Genomic DNA, 7,773 nt, shown 5'->3' with positions numbered 1-7,773 from the left:
TTGATATTCTCTTTTCTCTTCCTTCTTCCTCCCCTTGTTCTAAATTTCTTGCCCATGCAGTTTGGCCTTGAAAGGGCTTGACTGGCTTAGACCAATCAGTGTCTCCCACCTCTCCAGCCACAGTGATTGGCTCAGGAATGGGCCTGTGTCCCTAGTCTGACCCACCATAGGTCAAATCCTGAAACTGGGATTTGAGCTATTGGGTGGAATAGACCCTCTCATTTACTCACAGATGTGGAGGAAGAAGCTGCTGGTGACTCTCTTGGAGGCAAGAGGGACATGCCTGCTGTGAATGATGCTGACACTGAGGAAGCAGAGCCTAGAAATGGAGAAAAAGAAAACTCACTGGTCCTATTCATACCAATCAATGCATTCGCAGCTGGATCAATCCTTGCCTGAAGCAGACACTACCTCTTTTTCAGTTATGTAAGCCAGTGGATTCTCTTTATTATTTAAGTCTTTTGAATTGGATTTTCTGACATTTGCAACTAAAACTGCAGTAATCGGGATGGGTATTAATGCAGAAAGCAGGGCCCGGTTTGGCACAGAAATGACATTTGGAAGATCACAGACTTGTGCACAGAGGGATAGAGCAGGCAAACTAAGAGCATGGGCCTCCATATCAGGCAGATCTGGGTTCAAAGCTCAGTTCCATCTGCTCTGTGCTCTGCTGTGTGAACCTGGGCAAGGGACTTTACCTCTCTGAGGCTCAGTTTGCCTAGCTGTAACTTAAGGATAATAACATCTGTCTTCTCATGGTTTGTAAGAATTAAAATAAAATCCATGTAAAGCGCTTTAAATTTCCTAGCCTGTAATAAATACTCAATAGATAATCCTTAGTATTTATTAAAGATGTTGTGACCGTAATTTTATTAAAGATGTTGTTTCCTATCTCCCATGCTTGGCTATGAGCTCCTTGGGGGTAGGGGAGAGTGTGAGTTGCCTTCTGTGTCTACGACACCGATCTGAATTATCACTTATTTGTCAACTGCGTTTTGTATTTTGCCTCCTTGAACCCAGGAGCAAGTTCTCTAAAGGCAGGAGCAAGGACGCATGGCTGAGCTCTGCAGTGGGCAGATGGGTCACGTGCCCCACGCTCTCCTAGATGCGTGAATCATAAGCGCTGCTGCGCCTAAGAAGCACAACACCCAGCAGGAGGCCATCACTGTGCTCCAGTTTTGACCAATGAAGAAACTAAGGCCTGGTATGGGGAGGTCAAAGGCCCCAGGGCCACCGTGGCAGGCGCCAGGACCCACATCGGAGCCCAAGTCTGTCTGACACCAGGGTCCAGGCTCTCTACACAGGTCTGAGCTGGCATTCAAGACGGTGAGGGGCATCGGTGAGCTGGTGATTCACCCAACGGGAGAAGTGACAAAGGCAACCCCCGAGCAGACAGGACTGCGGGTTCAGGGGCAAACATCAGCTTCATTATTGTGATTGTTGGCGTGATTGATGTACAGTTAGACCTCAGTTCTGGTTGCTGCAGCTTGAGAGAGAGAAATGGTGGAGCTGATAGAGTAAATGGTCAAGAGGATTGGTGAGGAGGAGGCCTAGGCAGGTAGGTGGGGGAGAAGAGGCTGAGGAGTCGAGGCCTCTCAGTCCGGGGCTCCGGCCTCTGGCTCCTGGGAAGCTGGACAGGAGGGTGAGGAGCCTCTGCCCCTGACTTCACATCCTCCCCTCGAGCCAGTTCCTTTAGGTCCAGTAGGAGCCCCCTCCCGACTCCCACACAGGCTGTGAGCACACAGCGGGGGCAGTGGCTAAGAACCTAAAGAGGCCTAGAAAGACCTAGAATATTCCAGAAATTGATCCAAAAAGAGATACTGGGGGGATTCCCTCACCTGGGACACCAGAAAACAGGCTTCCTGGTGACTCAGCAGGACCACTGCAGAAACTGGGGCTCCGAGAATTGTGTGGCTCACCCAAGGCCCCACAGCTGGGCAGAGAAAGCCGATTAGACTTAGAGTCCATGTTGTTTCCTGGCACGATAAGCCTCCTTCTCAGAGGACATAGGCAGCTGGGCACCCCTCCGCCCGCCCTCCCTCAAAGGCCCTACCCAGCGGGGACCAGGGCTGCCTGCACTGAGTCAGGCAGTGTTTGGCACCCACATTTGTCTCTGAGGCCTCAGATGGGAAATCCTGGTCTCCTACCCCCTCTGCAAGGCCAGGGCAGGCCTGAGAGGCTTAGCATACCCACTGGACAAATGAGGAAACTGAGGCTCATAGAGGATCATGACATGTTCCTGTTCCCCGGCCAGCAGGAGGCGCTACAGAAGTTAGATCCCAGGTCTGTTTCCACCTTCTGGTCCCCCCTGGGCAGCTCTGAGCTTCTGCTGCAAAGTCGGAGGCTGGAGGCCCCTCCCAACAGAGCCTGTGTCTGACAAGGTGGGGAGGGTCTGGAGCTTCCAGGCAGTGAGTTTCTCATGATGCGGAAACACCAACTTGGGGAAGCCAGACACTCTCTCTCCTCCGAGGAGGCTATCGGAGGCAGAGGTGACAATTTACAAGCACCTTGGGATGATAGGGGAACCATCTCTGCAGACACCCAGTGCCTCTAAAAGCAATTTAACTTCACATCCCTTCCAGCTCAGCCACCAACCAGCCGCACCACCAGCAGCACCTTCACCTCTGCAACCCTGCCTCCTTGTCTGAAACTGAAGATGACGATGGCTGCACCCCACAGGACTGTTTTTAGGGTGGCTCCTGGCACTTCGCAAACACTTGGTAATGTGGGTTTCTTTTTTTATTATTTTTTAAAATTATTTATTTATTTGTTTATTTTGTTGTTGCTTACTCTTTTTTTTTTTTTTAATTTTTTATTTCCATAGGTTTTTGGGGGAACAGGTGGTATTTGGTTACATGAATAAGTTCTTTAAGTAATGCTGGTGTCTTTCCTGGCCAGAAGCAGCCACAGGCTCAGGCCCTGCAGCACCCCAGGCCTGTGCAACCCTCCCCTCTCCCTGTGGCTCCAGAGAGACCCTCACTGTGCCTCTGGTACTTGTCTTCCCTCCCTGCCTTCCCAGAACCCAGAGTCACACACGTCCATTTTCTCAGGAGTCATTTCGCCCAGCCTTGTTCCCTGCTGTCCAACCAGGGCCTAGAGCAGGGTCCAGCCTGTTCTCAGAGCTCCGCGAATAACTGTCTAGCGACTGACCAACCAACAGGGAACACCAAATCCAGCAAGTTGCTGCCAGGAACCCCCTCCTCCAGGAAGACCTCCCTGACCTCCACCCAGGCTGGGTTAGGGGCTCCTCACGAGATCCCCTGACGCCCAGAACTGTAAAATAGTTATCAAGTGTAGGTTCTGAGATCCAAGTCTCAGCTCTCACCAGTTAGTTGTTTGTCTTTGGGCGAGTGGCATAACCTCCCTGTGCTTCCATGTCCTCACCTGTAAAATAAGAATAACAATATCAGTGTCTGCCAGAGAGCATCCTCATGAGGCATTACGGGACATGTACAACACGCAGAATGAGACCCAACGCATTCCGAGCACTCACAGGCGTGAGCGGTGTGTGTGTGGTCGCGAGGAGGGCGCTGTATCGTCTCATTTATTTGACTGCCTTCTGCCACCTGCCTGTGAATCCGTCAGCACCTGTAGCTGAGCCTGTCAGGTGTTGCTTCCCATCCCATTGCCGTCCCTGTGAGCCTGGCTGCTGACCTCGGCCTCCCCTCCAGCGGCTGCATCTGCAACTCGTCAGCAGCCCCCACCACCACCGTGCCCACTTCTTCAGGGAGCTGAGCTGTGTGGGAGTCGACACCCCAAAGCCTGGCCCTCGGCCAATGACTGACAGGCCCCCGAGTCAGGACCAACTCCAGAGTGCCTTATGGTATGAGGCTGAGGCCACTCTCTCTGGGGCTTTTCTGGAAACCACACCCTGGCTTGGCTGCTCCCACCTCCCCGGCACCTCCCCCACTTCCCCCACTCCCTTGCTCTTTCTCCTGGGAGCACAGATTGTACCCAAATCTTCATGCCCCCTCGCAGCCACCTAAGACAGTGACTAACATCTGTTCACTTCTATCCCAGGCCTAACAGTGCCCAGACACCGCCCTGGACAGTGTGAACAGAGCAATGTCATCAGGAATAAGACTGAGGGAGTCAGCCTCAGCCAAGGGAGGAATCCTAAGAGGAAGAAGTGGAGGCTGAGAGCTGGTGGCCTCCCCGTTCCAGCCGCCTCGCCCTAAGCATGCGCAGCCCCTCCCTTGCCCGCACGGAGGAGCCATTTGCAGCCATAAATGTTCAATGGAGCGTCTTTAGTGCAGGGGCCTCAAGCTGCATAAGCAAGGTTGTAAAATTTAAAGGCAAACCAGGCTGGGATCCCATGGGCAGCCACGCTGACATCACAGACGGAGGTGGGGCTTGGGTGGAGGAGCAGGAGGCAGCCATGGCAGCACTAAGGCTGGGACAGAAAGAAGGGGCATCTGGCCCCACCTGATGGCGGCTCACGTTTATTTGTTTTTTCGCCGTTGACCCGAAGGGAAGCAGGCCCTCCGTGAGACTGTGCCACAGTTCCAGGGGTGTAGATAGATCATCTTTTCCAAAGAGAATCAATGCTCCTCTCTGCTGGTGAACCAGCGACCCAGCATGGAATTGTACATGCTGGGGATGAACCAGCAACCCAGCACGGGATTATACATGCTGGGGCTTCAGCGTCAAGTGAGCAAGATGAAGTCCTTGCCCGCCTGGAGCTTACATTCTAGAAGAAGGAAAAAAAAAAAAAAACACGCAAGTAAAAAAAAAAAGTAAACCAAGAGAGTTATGATAATTTTAATACTGATCAGTGATGGAAAAATGAGATTGGGGCCAGGCATGGTGGCTCATGCCTGTAATCTCAGCACTTTGGGAGGCTGAGGCAGGAAGATCACTTGAGGCCAGGAATTAAAGAGACCAGCCTGGGCAACATGGCAAAATGCTGTCTCTACTAAAAATACAAAAATTAGCTGGGAGTGGTAGCGCACACCTGTAATCCTAGCTACTCGGGAGGCTGAGTCAGGAGAATCGCTTGAACCCGGGACATGGAGGTTGCAGGGAGCCGAAATTGTGCCACTGCACTCCAGCCTGGGCAACAGAGCGAGAATGAAAAGAAAAGAGAGAGAGAGAGGGAGGAAGGAAAGAAGGAAGGAAGGGAGGGAGGGAGAGAGGGAAAGGAAGGGAAAGAGAGAGAAGGAAAGGAAGCAAAGGAAGGAAACAAAGAAAAGAAAGAAAAGAGAAAGAAAAGAAAAGATGGGATTGCCTGCTTCAGAAGGGAGAATCACAATGGAATGAGACTCCAGTAACATTTGTGGGACTTCTGGCTTCCTGAGTCCTCAGGAGGGAGGCGTTGGCCACAGAGTTCTTTGCTGCTGAGCAGAGGCCAGCTGTTCCATCAGCAGGCTGTTACATCAGCAGGCCACTCCAGCCCTCTTCCCTGCCTCCCTTCACTGCAAATCAGGCAGCTGTTTACAGATCAGGCCCATCTTTTCTTTCTTTTTTTTTCTCTAGTGTCAGTGTCTCATTCAGTCACCCAGGCCATAGTACAGTGGCATGATCACAGCTCACTGCAGCCTCAAACTTCCTGGGCTCAAGCAATCCTCCCACCTCAGCCTCCTGAGGAGCTGGGACTAAAGGCACATGCCACCATGCCCAGCTAATTTTTTTAATTATTTCTAGAGACAGGGTCTCGATATGTTGCCCAGGCCGGTCTCAAACTCCTGGGCTCAAGTGATCCTCTTGCCTCTGCCTCCTGCCTCCTGCCTCCCAAAGTGCTGGGCTTATAGTCATGAGCCACTGTGTCTGACCTGGGCCCATCTTATGGAGCATCGCTGAGTCGGGAGTTCTCCTGGGAGAACACAAGTGGCCAGCCCAGCTTCCGGACTCCCCACATCATCACTGGTTATGCATGTGGACTCTGGAGCCACGGTCGGGGGTTCCATTCCCACCTCTGCCATTTACTATCTGTGTGCCCCTGGGCAAGACACTTCCCTTCCCTGACCCCCATTCCCTGCACTGTCGAATGGAAATAATGACAGTACTCACCTGGGAGGATTCAGTGAGGCAGGGCATGGTGCGTACTCAGCCTGCCACAAGGCTAGTGAGTATTGTTTTTGCTGTCATTATTCCCTCCTTCCTGTGACCAGGGACGGCTGTACCGCCAACATAAGCTGATCCAGCAGGCTGGGAGAAGGGGTGAAGGCAAAGAGTGGGGGACTCAGGAGTGCCGGCTGCAAGAGTCTGGCTGAGTGAGGAAGAGAAGCACCCAGTCGAGTGGGGATTGAAGTAGCTGGCATGGTGAGGAAGGGGCTTGGGCAGAGAGGCAAGGCCCTGAGTGCTTGAGAATCAGGACAAGAATGAACGTGGAGCCGGGTGGGGGCTGCATGGCCTCATTCAAGGGATACCACAGCAGATTCTGCAGGCAGGGAGGACAGTCCCTTCCAACTCTGGGGTGCCTGTTGAAAGTTACCCCAATTTGTGAGATGAGGGAGGCAGCAGAGGGGGACAGAGGTGTCTGATAGGCCTGGGCCAAATCCTGGCTGCAGGGCCGTGTGAACTTGACCAAAGTAACTTGCTTTCCTTAAGCCTCAATGGCATCATCTGTAAAATGGGCACAATCCTGGGATCCATCACACAGGGTCGTTGCGAGGACTGAGGGAGACGATGCATGAGGTGTGTGCTCACTGGATGCAAGTTAGTAACAGTCACAGCGAAGAGTCTCTGGTTTTAAGATTGGGTGAACCCAAGACTCAAAATTTTAAGATTCTAAGTGAGAAGTTTAAGCCTAAATTCTTACTAGAATGTTGGGTCTGTGAAGACAGGGGTTTGGTCTGTTTTGTTCATGGCTTTATGAATGGTACTTGGCACCCATGGCCTGGCATACAATAGGTGGGCATATGTGTGTATATTCACATGTGTATTTGGTGAGTGAGTGAATAAGTGAATGAATGAATGAATGAATTGGCAACGCTGACCACTCTCTGTCCCATTGCTCAAACCGGAAATGAGGCTACCTGCACCCCATCCCCCACCCCTCCTAAGGAGCAAGCCTCCCGGCAGCTCCCTGTCTTCCTTCCCTCGCTCACCTGGAGCCGCCACAGCTCCGTGTTGGCCTCTCAACTTTCAGTCTCGCCTGTCTTCTCCTCCCATCGTAAAAATCTCATTTACAGAAAGAAAAGAAGTTCATTTACCAAAGTGGGGGCATTCTGCTGCAGGGCTGAACCATTAGCAGGCACAAAAGAAAGTCGTATCTCGGTCACTTACAGAATTAACAAGGAGGAGCTTGGAGCAAGGAATCTATCTGTGCTAGAATAAAGGAAGGCCTCCCAGGTACTGCAGGTGGCAACACATCTGCCTGCTCAAGAAGTCCTGGAGTGATAAACTGGCACCTGGTGAAGTGAGGATTTTGGCAGGGGGAAGGAGGAAATGACCAGCGGTGATCATTCACAGCCCTGAATGGGGGCAGAGCGGGAACCCCACAGCAGTCACAGTCACGCTGATAGCTCCACTCTCCTCTTCACTCCAGGACACTTGGAACCTGAGTCCAGCGGCTCCTGCCTTGTTAAGCAGCCTGCACAGGGCCCTGGGAAATGTCCTCATTAGGTGGCCACACTGGCTTGTGTAAATTAATTTGATAAAGATAACGAAGTTCATCAGAGCGGAGCTGACCATGCTTCCAGGAGCAACTGTCCTGAGGGCTGAGCTCTGAGGACCAGGAGCCAGGAAGTGGTGAATGGGCTTTGGCAGCAGTGCCTCCGAGACACACTGTCCCCCAAGCCCAGAAGCATTTTATCCTCGGCAGGCTGAAGG

General features: G+C 52.2%; 1 long non-coding RNA gene across 1 annotated transcript; it reads right to left on the bottom strand.

Annotated features, from left to right (window-relative positions):
* Positions 1–228: 228 nt before the first annotated feature.
* Positions 229–3,856, bottom strand: LOC131384155 (uncharacterized). Its single transcript, XR_009214729.1, has 3 exons — positions 3,494–3,856; positions 3,326–3,384; positions 229–319 (listed from the first exon to the last, which is right to left on the bottom strand). It is a non-coding gene; the product is annotated as an uncharacterized LOC131384155 (long non-coding RNA).
* Positions 3,857–7,773: the final 3,917 nt, after the last annotated feature.

The sequence above is a fragment of the Hylobates moloch genome, unplaced genomic scaffold (assembly GCF_009828535.3).
Source record: "Hylobates moloch isolate HMO894 unplaced genomic scaffold, HMol_V3 SCAFFOLD_9, whole genome shotgun sequence".
NCBI lineage: Eukaryota > Metazoa > Chordata > Mammalia > Primates > Hylobatidae > Hylobates > Hylobates moloch.
This window is presented reverse-complemented; position numbering and strand designations above follow the sequence as displayed.